The 16853-nt window shown below is 32.6% G+C and overlaps 1 protein-coding gene across 5 annotated transcripts in view; it reads left to right on the forward strand.

The window, feature by feature from the left end:
• The window catches only part of Con (leucine rich repeat protein connectin), a 125173-nt gene that overhangs the window by 44989 nt on the left and 63331 nt on the right, over nucleotides 1-16853 (forward strand). For 3 of the 5 annotated variants that reach the window (XM_071786584.1, XM_071786575.1, XM_071786594.1), the window contains one exon: nucleotides 15720-15805. The exons of the other annotated variants lie outside the window; for them this stretch is intronic. The gene's annotated coding sequence lies outside the window, so the exon portion shown is untranslated. The remainder of the gene's footprint in view (nucleotides 1-15719; nucleotides 15806-16853) is intronic. 5 annotated transcript variants of the gene reach the window in all.

Raw genomic sequence — 16853 nt, forward strand, 5'->3', positions numbered from 1 at the left:
TCGATTTTAACCACGTTTTCCGGAAGTTTCACGCAGAAACGCTCATGCATTGAAAAAGAGTTGACAAACGCGCAAAATATTTGTTAAAAACCGTCCAACGTGATTTGCGCGTTAACCCAGTTATGGTAATAACTATCCCGCAGTATATGAAATCGCTGTTATTTCCTTAATATCGAGCGGCCTAATTTGCGCCTCACGAGGAAGAGTGATTTATCGCGGATGAGTTCGAAGGATTTAATTTCCGGATAGCCGCTTAGTCCTTTACCTGCCCTTTGCCTGCCCTTTGCCCCTCATCTTCCTCTCTTTCTCTTTTGGTGGTGAATGATTACTTTTCGATTCGTATAGAAGAATGAACCCACCTCATCTTTTTCCTTCCTTCTGTGTCAGGCTCTCCATACCTCGCCATCTAATATCGGTCTAAATAAGTCTAATAAATTAATTGATTCTAGCTTGGCTCTTCGCGCACCGTTACCTCGTTCCAGCGTGTAACATCGATGATTTAAACCGGATTTTAAAGCGGAAGCTCCAATATATTTGAGAAATTTCTTTCCGATAGGCGACACGTGTAAAATCGAACACACTTGTCGAGTGATTTAACTCATTATGGTTTAAAAATGATATATTCTTGTTGTAGCGCGTGATAAACGAGCTAACATATCCCTTTTATCACTTCGACGAGAACGACGCTAATAAATAATTTAGCTGAACTTGCAAGATCCCTGGAAAACATAAATCTATAGAAATTTTAAACTAAAGTTATGAAATAAAGGTTTAAGATAAAATTATATTAACGAACATTTTAATAATTTTAAAATACAAACATCAGATTATGATAATAACGATATCGATAATAATGATCGTTTTCGGTTCTCAAAAATTTCAAAAATTTTCTACATTTCAATATCGTTATATTTTTGTTACTTATGTACTAAAAATAAAAACGGCTGACCAAAATATCTAAGAAGGCAGAAGTTTCTTTTTTTATCAGCATGTGCTCTGAAAGTTGATATGGACACGTGGAGGTGATTAACTTGACGAATATCGACGAGCGGTCTGTCGACACATTGTCGAATTAATTAAACGTTATTACATTTTCAGGCGAGCCATTTGACGTGCACTATCTAAAATTAGTCGACTAATAGACGATACGTCATTTCATCTTCATTACTGCTGATGTGCCTCGTTTTCTATTCAGTATATTGCATTATTTTTATGTACTCGAAACGTTTTATCGTATTAACCGATCTGATGCGCAAGTTTTGGATTTCATTTATTCACGTTACAAGCATTTCCATTACCATTTTTCTCATATATTGTTCAACGTAAAATTTGCGCTGTTTCATTGCAAAAAGACAAAAGTATTGATTTGATTGCATATATGTATATATAACAATTGCATGGAACTAGAAATTAACATTTATTTTCTATTTTTATAAATTAAGAACTATAATATTTTAGATATTCGACATATTAGATAAATTAATTTTTTTTATTTTAACTGATTAATCGCATAATTAGACATGTTATATATTTGTAGTGTATATTTATAATGATTTTATGAACATATAAGAATTATATTCTTTAAAAACAATCGATTTACAAGTAAAATCTCTTCTCCATTAATTTACCGGAGGTGTGAAAAGAAAAAGAAAACCAATTTAACGTAATTGGACTAGAAACGATTTAGTTAAAAGATAAAAATCTCCCTGGACGCGTATAAGTGCAAGCTTAGGTTCTCGACCTCATCGCGCAGATGGTGATTCATGCGGATCTCACATAGCATTATTCCATGTTTTTTGTATGCCTCAGAGCGACGAAGAAAGCTCGTAAGTTCGTGTTGCTCGCAAAAATCGCTTCGAGTGCCCGATGGTCGATCGTGCGCGCCCGAGAAAGTTTACGGCGCCACTACGAAAACTTTTCCGACTCGCTGGAAGAAGGAGGGAAATGAATGGCACGATCGACGGGTAATCGCGTAATCGCGGGGGAAAGAATAACGTAGCGAGAGAGAAAGAAGAAGATAATGCATTATGGTCGTTTATGATCGTGAATTGATGGAAATGAATCAGCAGGACTGCGATAGACTCAATAATAATTGCTGTGTGGGGATAAAAAGTACAAAATATATTTGTAAAATGTTATTTGCGCATACCATATTTCTTATGCATTATTGATATAGCATTGCAATTAAATATAATTAAGATTCTAATTAAAAATATAATTTTTAAATTAAAACTACAATTTGTTAATAATTATAAATAGAAAATTATATTTTCTGTAAATATATGAACTGTACACCACACAACAGATTGGAACACACACACAACCGGCCCTTAATCTTTCGATATTTAAATGAAATTTCTGCTAAATTCAAATTGATTTTGTATTGTGTGCTGCGTAAAATTACATCAATTTTTTAGAAATTTTTATCGCAAACAGGAGTTGCGAGAGAAGGGTCTCTATTGTTCTGCGCTTGGTGGAAAAATAACAAAACACGGGAGAAGGGAAACACGGGGGTGAAACGGCAATCGTATATACTGACGAAAGCGATCGTTTCCCCTTGTCGACGCCGTCGCGGCGTCGTGCAACTACATGACGAAAGACGATGCATTAATGTTTGAAGAGAGAGGGAAGCTCTCGTCCGATTGTACACGGGGTGCGTCTCGATGCGGAGCGTGCAGACAGAATACTGGAAAGAGCGAGATGTATGTATGTGTGTGCATGTGCGTTCGGCGCAGGCATTACGCTTGAATCATGCAAAGGCATCGATTCCCCAGGCTTCACAGGAACTAACCGGACCGCACGCTGTGTAGATTCATTCGGATCACTCTTCCAAATTCCCGTTGTATCACGATTGTAAAGTCATTTGTTACCAAACGAAACGCACGTTTTTATATAGCGTGCTGTTTGCCATTTCTCATGCAGCGTCAAATATTTGACAATTTTAATTTAATTTAAGTAAACAAAATTATTTTAAAAAATAATTATAAACGACACATATACATACACACATACAATACATTTTGAGAGAGAGAGAAATTGTTTTACACCGCATATATAATTTATATACATATAAGTGAAATATGAGACAATATATTCTGAAGCATTCTGTTTTAAAAATATTATATAACTTCTCTTATTCTGAATTTTTACTTACGATTAAATATATTAGTTTAAATATATTAACTTAAAATTTTTCAAATTTAGACAATACAAAATATTTAAGCAAAAAAGAATAAAATTGATTCTAACTTTGTCAGATAAACTTTCATTGAAATAAATGTCCCAGTTTGAGAGACATTCTGTGTATATTATATTAAATTGCCATAGTGGTGTGAAACAATTTTAACGTATAAATTTTTTAGCTGTGTCTTGAATATTTTAATATTGGGCAAATGGCTATATAAGTTTTAAACTATGAATAAATATTTGGTTAAATACAAACAATAAATAAAACAATAAATGTATAAAATAGAATACATTTTACAGAGAGGGACTTTTCGAATGAAATCCTTTATAAATTATACATTTAAATTTCAAAACTGAATCTGTCACCAATCTCCAATTGTTAATATTTTCTATTATAAATTTATCTTAACAATATTATTTATGAAATACTATAATAAATAAGAATTATAAATTATTCTAAATGTAAACTGACTGAATAAAATCAAAATAACCGAAAAGCAAACTTTTATTTGAAATAAAGTAATCATTTTTTTTCTTTCTGGAATATTAATTTATCTGAATGTTATTAATCTGTTATTATCAAATTATTTAATAATTTTCTTATTACTAAATAACATAACATTATAACAATTTATATTACAAAATAACAATATTAATAACAATATAAATCTTATGATTAATTTAAAAAGTGTGTATTTTAATAATGTGTGTTTTAATAATTTTCTTAAATATATTTTGTATTATAGATTATACAAGCAATTAAAATTTCTAAATTTAATAATTTAAATTAATCTATATCAATTATAGATTGAACGCACTTTGGCATGATAGAAATCTCGTTTCGCAAAATTACTCGTGCACTATTAATTATCAGCTATTGCACTCTCGACCGCGGAGTGGGCCTTACTGGCCGCGTTTTATGGAGGTCACGTAGACGACGCGCGGTATCATCGTCGTTGTCATCCTCAACGGCACGTAATAACGCGCGCGGCGCGCGTCGCGACGCCGACGACGACGCTGACACCGACGCCGACACCGACGCCGAAGCATCACAGCGGCGGATTAATCCTGATGAATTGCTGGACGGGATTGCGCGAAATTGCGCATCTACCGGGTGTGTCGCTCGAAAATCGAATTCGTCGACATTCTGGGCGTGCCATGTCGACAACGTCGTTGCTCTAATTAAATGGGCCGCCCATACATACTATGTGGCACGATTGAACGAACAGACAAACGCGGAATGGTGCCGGCGTCCTCTTTTTTTTCACGTGCGGAACGTGTCGCCGCTTGATAACGCGATAGTCGGGAATTTGTCGAGAACGACAGGACGAACGACAGCGAGCGAGCGCATTTACTTGCAAATGAAAGCGGTGGACTTAATTAACGGCAAGTTTCGCAAAGGCACTGAATGTGAAGTCGCAGCCATCACAAAGCATTAATCTTCCCGGTTGTTAAATTTTTTTTAAAACAAGTTCGGTTTTAACAAGTATCTTACCTATTTGTCATTCATTTTTTGCTATATGTACGTATACATATATATACTCATATAGTATGCGTGCGTATGTGTATGTGTATGCACGCATGTACATATAAATATTACATATACGACTTGACATTGTCAACAGTGATTGTTTGTTTCTGAAGTAGTTTTCGCAGTTAGCTGTTATTTAGTGCCAATAATTAACTGCAAAATTAAACAATATTAATTATTTTTGGTGACCTAATATTGATTATAGTTAATTATTTAGCAATGTTTATCGTTATTACTTACTTTATAATAATATCTACTATATTGGCATGTGAAAAACAATACATACTTGGCGGCATAAATTGATAAACAGTTAATAGTTCGATAAATATTGATATTTCCTCTGAAAATATATTGAAATACAATATATTTTTAGAGTTAATCCTTTAAATTGTATATATTAAATTTTTTCACTAGAGTACGTATTATAAATGTCAATAATAATTTTATTTTAATTTTAATTTATTTTTCAATATTTTTTGTTTGTATATCTAGATAATAATGATAACTTAATTATAGAAGGGCACGCACCTCTTATGTTAAAAGATTATTTTTTCTATATACAATAATCTTTTTAAATTACATTTATCATTTATGGCGTGATTATCCAACTTGTAGTAATTATATGAAAAACAAGAATACATTCAGCGCGCGATAAGGAGACGTAATTGGAGTGTTCAGACGTCAAATAGGGATTTTCGCAATGGAGTACGCGCCGTGATCGCGCTACGTTGCTAATTGGATCGCTGAGCCATTAACTCAGGCAGGTAAGATTCCCGGTTAGCTGTTGATCCCGACGAAGTTTCGCGGAGACGAGACGATGACGCCGGTAATTAGGTGATACATACTCTACACACTTAATGTTTAAAGGCGAGAGATTCTCCTCGCTCTCACAGCTATATCAAATTCAAGAGAGACTTATGCGATATCTCTTTGTATTTTGTTGCTATTATCAAAGTGCATTTTCAATGATCTGTAAAATAATAAAGGAAATTAACAAAGGTATACGATAGAATATTCAAATCAGTGGCATAAATAGATTCTCAATTTAGCTAGAGGGTCTTTTCGCCGCGTCGCGACGTCAGTATTGATTTTTATATTATCTCAATAGGTCGCTTCCGCTTTTGATTCTATACGTGATCCAATCGGAAATAGAAATAAAGTTGGCGGAAATGAAGGATATGCACGTAGATATGATATCTTTTATGTCTCTTCCAGCACGGAGAAACAGAGGAAGTGGATGATAGGCTGATATTAGCATTCTCTCTGCTTTTTTCCCCCCTATCAATCTTGGATAATTGTAATCCTACCGTTATCGTAATTCAGACGTAAAAATTGGAAAATTGTTACGCGAGTCATATTTGCTCGCTGACTCAATATGTCGCGGATATATACGATGTATCACCGGAAGATATACCGATGTGTCAACAATTCGTGACTGTAACTGATGTATCGTTTCGCTCTTGCTAAATATTAATCCGTGCAATTCTCTCTCTTTTTTCCTCCCCTCTCTCTCTCTCTCTCTCTCTCTCTCGATCGCGCTCTCTTTATCTGCGAATTGTAACGCATTTAATTTCTCTGCGAATTTTTGACTAAATAAAAATATTCTGCTTGATTGGACAGATATATTTTGCACTTTCCATTTGTTTTGACAGAGATTGTTTACTGGTTCGAGTGTGTTAATTCAATAAGTTTAAACTTGACTTTTTACAAATTGATCTATTAACTTTGATCTCAATTTTTTTGGAAATCTCAAATATATATGTGTAAACAGAAAATTTTTCGAGTCGAATTCTTTTGACTAAAATTTCTTATTTAATTCGCTTACATTGAATTAAGTTCAATTTAACTTGAATTTTATCTAAATAAAATGATAAATGATATTTTATTTCTAGACTATCAGATTTTTACGTATTGCGACACTAAATTGATTAATAGGTGAATCTTTGCAAGGAAGAATGGTAATCTTTCATCCTATCGTTCCAGAGGAATTAGCAGAGCTTACAATGTTAGTTGGTTAAAAACAGTTTCGAGAACGGAGATTACAAATTCAAATTTTGCTCCCCTTGCATTATTTTGAATGTTTAACTCGAGAATTATTCTCCAGTCAAAAGACATCTCTATCTATCCTCTAAGAGGAAGTGATATTTCTGAATCAAAATATTCTTATTTGAATATGACGTTAACATTACATCAATTTTTGATTCTATTTTATTTGCATTATTAGATGTTCTTATTGCATTGTGAGTTATTACTGGTTATTTTTGTTTGGCTACAATATTAATAATGTTTAATGTCAGTTAACATTTTAAGCATTTTAAGCACATTTCTCGCTTTAACATTTAGTTTTTTTTATTTATACTTAAACGGTTTTACACGACAGTACATCAGATATATCGTTCTAACTCTGCAGCCATTTAACCGCGTAATTCCAATCGCAGATCTTACGAGCGATCCGCAATTACGGCGACACCCGCAGCTAAACGCCAAATCCGTGTACCCCGTCCACGTTTGATCGAGACGAGTGGACGGCTTGTTAAGCACCACCGCACGTTCACGCAAGTGCGCCACTCGAGGTCAAAGGTTCACTTCAGCCTCCGGCCGCAATTGCTCGCCCGTGTGGCCGGAAGTCCGCGGGAGGACCGTAAGATCATCTCTCTCTCTCTCTCTCTCTCTCTCTCTCTCTCTCTCTCTCTCTCTTTCGTTCTTCTCGTTTCGACTTTTACATTCGACGGAATTACGAGTTTTGACTCGGAAACTCCTCTCATCCCGCTCTTTTAATCTCGCCGATCTCTTCTCTTTTACGAGCGAAAGACGCTGATATGATGCTAATATTACGCGACGCAGAAATATTTCGTCGAAACGTCTGATTTCGTATTGCAAGTCGAAAAAAAAAAATATACATTTAACGCATTCATTAGTAACATTTTTAACGTATTTATTAATAACAATTTAATTTTATATGTTAAGCATTATTAAATATTATTAACGTTTACTTTATAATATTGATTTAAATATTGCGGGAGTGGAAATATTTAATAAAAAATTATTTTATTATTATTATACTTAATTGAAATATTTCGGTCAACAAGAGTAAAATGTAGACATTAACATCAAGTAAATGGAACTGAACGAACAGATTTTTTATTTGTAGAAGAGAAAAATCTAAAGTAGGAGGCGATGACCGAAAATTTATGTCATTGATTTATTTCAACGGACGAGAGAGTACGCGAGAAATTTAAGATAATTTTTCTAATTTCCGGTGAAAATAAAACGACGAGATACGACTTCTTCGGAACTTGGAATCATCGTGACATACTCTGTAGTAGGAAAATTTAAAGTCTCCCGCGTCCCGCGAGGACGAAGAATAGGAAATTAGTCGAGCCAGTAAATTAGTTTTCCCGCGTATATAGGTCGTGCGTAAGTAAAGCTTGGAAAAATGTAATTAACGGATAATGCGGTAAGCGCTCGTTTCTCGCTTCGCCTTGCCTCTTCATTCTCTTTGTTAAAAATATATCGATATATATGTGAAATGCCTTACGTGTTACAAGATAATCCGTTGAATCCCGACGTTGTTCATGACTAATCTAAACAATATCGATTATTAACTTATATTTCTTTCTTTCTGTAATATCCCAATTTTGACAGATAATTAGAATTATATGGGATAGAATTAATAGATTATGGTTTAAATATAATAATGTGTAAGTCATGATCAATATTCTATCATTAATTCATGACATATCTATACACGTCTGATGTCTGGTTGGTCTACTCCTATATAACGAAAATTATATAATTATGCGCTTAAGAGCACAAGAATGAATAATATATATTTGTCATTAAATTTTGATCCTATATAGAATTAAGTTTTTTCTCTTGAAATAAATTGACATTATGATAGAAATTATTGTCATAATGTTGATGTTTTTATTTATATTTTGATATTTTGCACATTTTATGTTTTATTGAAGAATCATTATAATTATTTGAATGTTTTAATGTATAATTCATTACAATTAAATTTCGCAAAAGTGAGGAAAAAAGATTACAACTTGAATGCAATTGCCTTTATACAAGTTATACATTTTACTATGTTTGTAGCAAAAATTACAATATTAATACAACCATTTTTTAGATGTAACAAAAGATTAATTGACTGTGTATAAGTAATGTATAATATACATTATACAATTTTATTGTGTAACATGGGGGGGTCGAGTAAATATGTACACAGTTAATTGTTAAACTTTATTATAATATTATATAAATATTGCAATGTCGATCGTTCTAATTTTACAACAAAATATTGTAAAAAAAGAATATACTTGCAATTTGTATACAACAATATTATACTATACGATATCTCATATATGCAAACGTTATCTGTACATATATGTACGAAATATTGAATGTTCTTTACAAATTTTGGAGCAAGAAGAATAAATTATTGTGTTCAAGTTATAGAAACGCGATTTCATCGATCGGCGGTTTTCTGACGATACAACAGCGGCTTGTCTGACGCTACATTCAGTATTCGGTATTTCGCAAAAATATCTCTCTCGGAAGCCGGACATTCACTAGTCGACAAGCCGTAAATCGATCGGCGCATACACGCCATAAGCTCGAAAATTCTCTTGGCGTTTTTCGGGTTTTTACTCGGAAAAACGAAAAGAACTCTTGAACCGGCAAACCTATGTACCTATTCTCATTTTCATTCCGCATTTCTCTGCACGGTACATATTCAATAATTTTGATTCTATCAGAAACGAGATATCTGATATCGCATGATCTATAAATAAATAAATAAAAATATATATGTATGCATATATTATTTCCTGTAATGTAATAATATTTGTGTGTAATATTTTAAATTTGTTTAATATTAATTTTTGCAATATTTAATATCCGTATACATTATATGTTTCACTCATGATTAATTTTAACGACAAATTCTGTCTATATATCAGTTTGAGATAATTGTATTTTTCCTCAGCTCGAATATTAAAAAATATTATTATACTAATTTTTTATTTTTCATTATTTCGACATCGTATATCTTTGCAATTGAAATTCTTGAAATTTTATTAAAGCGAAATTTACTTAGGAGAAAGATTTAAAATTGCTTGTAACTTGAAAACAATCAATGCTTCAATATTTTTAAGACGGCATATACATATAAATATGAATACAATATGCTGTATGCCTACATAAATATTAAAATTAATATAAAATTATTTTTTAAAAATATATATACATGTATAAAGAATATCATGTTAATATGCATATAATAATGACTTTTACATATTTTTATATTATATATTTTTTATATATTATTGATTACGTACATTAAGGCAATTTTATCAAAGTTCTTGCTTACGTTAAATTGGAAAAAACCGTAAAGAGCTATCAACGACAAGTTATTTAATGAATATTTAACGACGTGAAGAGTCATCTGCACCGATGAATTCTCGTCTGTCGTCTCCCCCAGTTAGAAATTCCATTGTTATAAAAATTTATAGGGTGGACTGACGCATCAGTTATCGCTCGTTCTCCGACGAATTTTTGGTAAAAATATTCCATCGTGCTGTGGTGTCAAAGGTTTGCGCACATTGCGGTTGCATTGTGATGTATATATATATATATATGTGTGTGTATATATACATATATATATGTGTGTGTATATATACATATATATATGTGTGTGTCATATGGATATGTTGTGCGGTATGCATATCGTTGTTATGCGTGCGTATCGTGGCCGAAATTTCGACTAAAATATCGAATCGATTTCGGAGTAAGTTAGGGTGAAAAACGACCGTGGTTACGTGATGATCACGCAGTGGGTTTTTCGTTATTAAAGCTGATATCACGAGATTTGCACATACAAAAAATATACATCTATTTCACTGCATTTGAATAAATTCTGAATATGCACCTTAACCTCTCTCTCATTAATATAAACAAGAATTTAATATATGTAGAAAATTTATCTATCTATGATAAGAATGGTCTAAACAAAAAACATAAATGTTTCGATAAATATATTAACTATTATATCTAATATATCTATTCATTTTAACATTATTTATACTAATCAGTAATATTATAATTATTATTATCAAATATTATTAAGAGTAAAATTAATTTATAATAGGTACATGGTGCGTTTGATGTGTACGAGTCTGTTAATTATATCTGAACAAATTGTAACTCTCTTTCTCTTTCGCTCTCTCTTGTTTTCTTCTTATTCAATTCATTCTTATCGGTGTTAACAGAGATATAATTATTCTTGAAAGATTGAGATTCTTCTCTGTATCAATGTAAGTAAATCAACATAAATGTTCTCGAAAAGCACATTACCGGCTCTTTCCCGAGATAAAGCATCTCGTTGACCGGCTAGCGATAGATCACCACGTAACAATTAGTGTGGATGGTAATTACGCGAGCAGCTAATTACTAAAAGTCGAACCGTTCTATATCGGTGGCTTGTCAGCGAACCTCGCAGAATAAAACGCGAAAAGTTTCAACACTGTTCTCGTAATTCACTTTTTCTACCGTTTTTTCACGTTTATCAGCTTTTGAGCTTTAGAGCAAATAGCGAAATGCGTGGACGTTTTCCGCATCTCCGCGACGATGAACACTTCAATTTAGTATGAAATGTGTCGCCGGTGAATATTGCCAGAATAGCTAATCTCTCTCATATAACGAAAAAGCTCCTTTATGTTGTAATAAAATTAAACAAATACAATAATAAAAAGCAATGTTAGAATTAATTAAGATCGAGAAAGTTAATTAAATAATACTGATTAGAAATAATAAATATTATTTTTATTATATCTTTATTTTTTACCGTTGTAATTATGGATTTAAAATTTTTCAATTTTTTTTTTAATTATTAACGTACCTATATATAATTATATTTTTTAATTAGTATTTGTTTATCGAGATTTTCAATTACTTTTTAATTTATTGTGTTAGTTCAGCGAATCATAAAATTCGGTTCACTCGTTGATTAAAATATTATGTTTTAATTTTCGCTGAGCAGAATCGCGTAACTTCATTTATTACAACCAATCGGAATTCTATTTCCCATTAATGAAATTGTATTGCAACATTACGAATTATCGGCAACTCGAAACAAAACAAATCTTATTACGCGGCGCCATATTATTGCATAATTATACGGCCCTAATTATGATCACGACTATTTCATAATTCGAATTCTATATCACAACAGACTCAGTCGAAATTTATAGTGATTCCGTTTAATAAGATAATAACGTAACTATTTTTTACAGCATTATTTAAACTTTGATAATTTTTTGATAACTATTAAAAGATGTAGATTATTAAAAATTACTGATCTGACATATAATATTTTTCTGTATTATAAAACGCGTTTATATTTCACGCTAAAGTGTGCGATAAAAAATTGGAACGTTTTAATGTACAATATAATACTTTGAAATTTTGCAGAACATTTTATATTCACATATCCACAAAAAACGAAGAATCTAAAAGTATCGGCTGCGAGAACTTGGTTTCATAACCAAGTAGATATATGTTCTCCTTTGAAGTAACAAATTACTTTATAAAGTATTTAGCGCGAAAAAGTTCCCTAGAACTCTACTATAACCAAAAAGGACAAGAAAAAGGGAACATAGAAAAAAATTATGATCAAAAGATCTGTTTTATCTTTTTTGTCCGTCTAACTTTTATGTGAAAAAATACGTAATATTTTGAATAATTCGCGACGACTAGATTATTAATAAGTAAATAGTTTGACATAAGAATTTTTTAATAATAAAAATAGTATTACAGTTTCCACGAAATTATTAAACTAGTCTTGAGTATCAATTTTAATATATTAGAAATTTGTTCTGTTTTATATATAAATTTGCATTCTCTAAAATTTGCCTAATCAAGAACAAAGATATTTGGATTTTATTGTATGTAGCGTAAAAATGTTTAATTCTATACAGTATTATATATCTATATATATTCCATGTGTATTATATATTCTACATATTAATTGTATATGTCATAATGTTTACTACCAATTCGACGAATGCAACAGTTACCTAACTGTTGAGTCATTGCCTACGAATAGTGCATATTTCTTAATTTATCAGAATATGTCTCTATCGGAATAGTTTCGAAAAACTGATTCTTAACCGTTCATCGAATGTATTCATCGATAATATTGAATAAAAGATAAATCATACGCAATTAACCTTTTCCATTAATTTAATTTTCGTGATATAATGGAAAATATCGAACCGCCGAATATCGACAACGACGAACGTGACCCTGTTTTCAGTGACCCGCGTAGCCGTTGGAATTGTCGGGCTTCGCGGCACGTTAATTACGCGGACAAGACCGCGCGTTGATGCGAGAATTCCGTTTAACACGTTGTTTAAACCCAGCCGTGTTACCGGCTCGGTTCGGAACTCGTCCTTTTTTCCACAATATCATTCTAGGAAATGCACCACCTCTAAAGCACACGTATCATCAATATATGTATTCAAGTCTTTCGGGAACTGTAGAGAGAAATCCCGATATGTTTATTTTATTTTCCATTCCATGTAAACTATTATTCGCCGGCTTTAGAAATAAGAAACGCATTGTGGAATGACGAGCGGGAGTAAACTCTCTTCACGTTTACGCTGCAAACTCTCGCTACCCGGTATCCTTATAAATCGCGCAAAAGCGCGGCTTCCTTTCACGCGGACAAAAAAAAACCGCAAGCTAGAATCTCGCCCTTTCCCGCACAGATTCATGCGGTGAGGGAGGGCGGGGGAAAAGAGATTCACGGTTCGATGGGCCGAATCATCCACTTTGCGAGTAGCGAACTCTTGGAGGACGCCGGTAATGTTTGAACAGAGTCCGCGAGCTGACGAGCGGAAGTTCGATGCGCCGTCAGCGCGCTCGCGACCCCCGTCTAAAATAAAAACGCGCCCCCGTTCCCGTCCGCCCCCTCTACCGCCACGGCAGCCTCAACTTGAACAAATTATCCGCCCCCGTGCGCCCACGGCGAAAGGAATTTTCAAGCGGAATAAGAATCGAGAACTCGTGAGCGATATCATCGTCTGATTTGCGATTCCGCAAATGTAATTGTTCGATGGATTCTTCGTGCTTCTCCGTGGTAATATTCCTGGAGAAAGTTGAGGCTCTTGCCGAGTATGTCGTCGTCCGTGAAGAAATGACGGGATATTATGGTCTACATCAATTTTCTTCAAGTCCTCTGAGTGACAGAACATTGCAAAGTTCGGAGATAAACTTTTAGCGGGATGATGTAAATTTAACGACTCAGATTAAGTACGAGAATGAGATCAAGAGATACGGTATAATGTCTCGCGCCAAGTACACGCGTAGTCTAACGTGAGCCGGCCAGTTGCGAGTATCTGAGATTATCGAATCTCAGAAACGGCTGGACCGATCGACTTCTTATTAACCGTAATCAATAGCTTGAATTTAAATTATATGACAAAAGTATATTTATTTTTTTTCTACGAGCCCTAGAAGCGAAGATATTACGGTGCAAAATTTCAATATTGAAATATTTTACCTTTCTCTGTTCTTTTCTATTACGTGTCTATTGTATATGTTGTCTTTTTTTTAAATTTTTGTACAGTTACAATTTTTCACATGTGCAATGCTTGCAATAGTGCTAACAGCGCTCTACTATGAAGTCTTTTGACAGATCTGATAGGTTTTGATAGATGTTTTTTGAGTACTAAAGATTAATATTGATGAAAGAGACGTTATTGTATATTCAGTGTTATACATGATATGGTGTAGTAAATTTTTAAATAATAGAGGACTTTTTTAATCAGTTTAATTTGCTCTATTTTTATCAATTTTATCGATTAATTTAAAATTGCAAAGCATCTCTTTGTTTTTTGAAAGTAGCTTTACTTATCGCATCGCCGAAGCGAATGGAAACGGTTCCGCCCTCGCAATCTTTCCGATGATGACATCTCCTGCCTTTGATCTAGGTGCCGGATCTTCGTTGTGTTTTCTTTACTTTCTTCACTTCCTATCTTTACTTTCTAGGTTTCGAGACGCAACCGGCACTCGAAATATTAAAGAATTCCTGAATACGAAACTGCGCTAACGGCGTGCACTTTATTTAAAGAGGAGAGAGAACATCTTTCAAACATTCACGTTCAAATGTAGAGTGATCTAAAAATATTACGATCTAAAAATGTAAAAAAAAAAAGAATTTAAAGACTGTAACTAATCATCTTGAAGATGATTCACAATCGACAGAAAAAGCTCTCGGAAAAAGAAATAAACGCTTGCATTATAATTCGATGCTAAATTGATTTCCAGATTTTGTATAAAACAATCTAAAAAGAAACATGGAGTATATGTATTATAATCGCTGATTTACTATTTCTGGGGGATTAACACTCCTCGTTTTTCTTTCTCTCTCGCTCCTGACGTTCTATGGCGCGGCCATAAGGGCTGTGCGGAATGTCGTGTAGTCTCCGCGCGGTGTAAATTACGGCCAGCCTGTAGCCGGGAAACTCGATGTAATTTCCCGACGGTGACGATTAGACGCGCGAAACACAGAACGCAAATTCTCCCAGAAGGGGTATAGCGACGTGACAAATCCGGAATATTTGGTGGAATATGCGCGACACGAGGACATGAATACGAGAGCGGTCGAAAAACGGATAAATTAATATGTAACATATCTCTTTTCTCGATCACAATTTTGTGCTAGAGTGACATGTAAGCAAACATCCTATTATTCAACGTTATATATTTATATTTTCAATAAGCTAATGGATAATGTATTCTTAATATACATGAAAGAGAAAACAGGAAAATTAAAAATCCCAAAAAATTGATACCGCAACGATATGTGTGATTAATAATCATCCATGTGCTGCTCGACTTATCTTCCGTTTAATTTGCCGGTGGATTAATGGCCGAATTAATTACGGAACAGGCGAAGCGCTGTTTTTTTTCATCGTCCTTCGTTTTCGTACAGGTTGGATGCAGTTAACTGATCGGGGCAGCGACCAGAAACTAAATTTCCAGGATATTGAACTACGCGAAGGAAAGTAAAGCTTAACGGTGAGTACAAGAATGTTTGTCTTAAAGTCAAAGCATGAAATAAAAGAAAATCCTATATAGAATAAGTCAACAATCATACAATGTGGAAAAAAAGATTTTAAAAGATTAAAAGATTAAAAGATTAAAAAATGGAGAAAATGTAAAATTAATAAAATTCTTTATTATCTTTTCTTAGAAAATATTTATGTTATTTTATATAATTTAATTGCATATAAATTTATATACTCTATACATACTATATTTTTATTAATTATCAAATTCTTTTAATTTTATTTAATTTTGTTTTATTATTTCTCGTATCTCTATTTTATACATATTAAGGACTTTTTTCTATTTTGACTTTTGACTTTCAAAAAATAATCGTTTATAAATGATAAATAAAAAGAAAATAGATAAAATCATGAAAATTAAAAGAAAAAATAATTATGCATAGATAATAACAATTTTTTTTGCATGATGTGCGTTTTTTAATTTTTTAATGTATTGTGCATTTTGAGTAATGTATTATTTTTACAACCGTGATACTTTATATTTATATGTAATAATTTTATAAAAGTTTACTTTTGAAATTAAATTTTATTATTACACAGATTATTATAGTCACATAAAACGGTCATGAAATATATAAACAAACCGCTACGCAAGTGTTTTGCGATGAATTTCATCTCTTGAATTTCTATATTTTTAAATATTTTCGAGAAACAAAAGCGCAAACATACGCAGACATTAAATAGTGCTCGGAATTAAATTGTCGCATGTTCTCTGCATTTCGAAATTTGGTTGCTAAATATATATATAGATTTCCGCGGGAAACTCTTTCTTGCTGCATCTAATTGAACTCAAACAAAGATCCCTAATTAAAGCCGATGGAGTTCAACCATTAAACTGTAGTTACAATATAAGGATTTTTTAATTGTAATTATTTTTATTTTTTAAATTCTGATCACGAAAATCATTAAACTTTTGCACTTAAGAAACTATGTTCTTTATTTTAAAGACATTAAATTTTAATTGTAAAACTATTTAACTTTCTAATTAATACTTTAAT

This window comes from Temnothorax longispinosus, chromosome 1 (genome assembly GCF_030848805.1).
Source record: "Temnothorax longispinosus isolate EJ_2023e chromosome 1, Tlon_JGU_v1, whole genome shotgun sequence".
Classification (NCBI taxonomy): domain Eukaryota; kingdom Metazoa; phylum Arthropoda; class Insecta; order Hymenoptera; family Formicidae; genus Temnothorax; species Temnothorax longispinosus.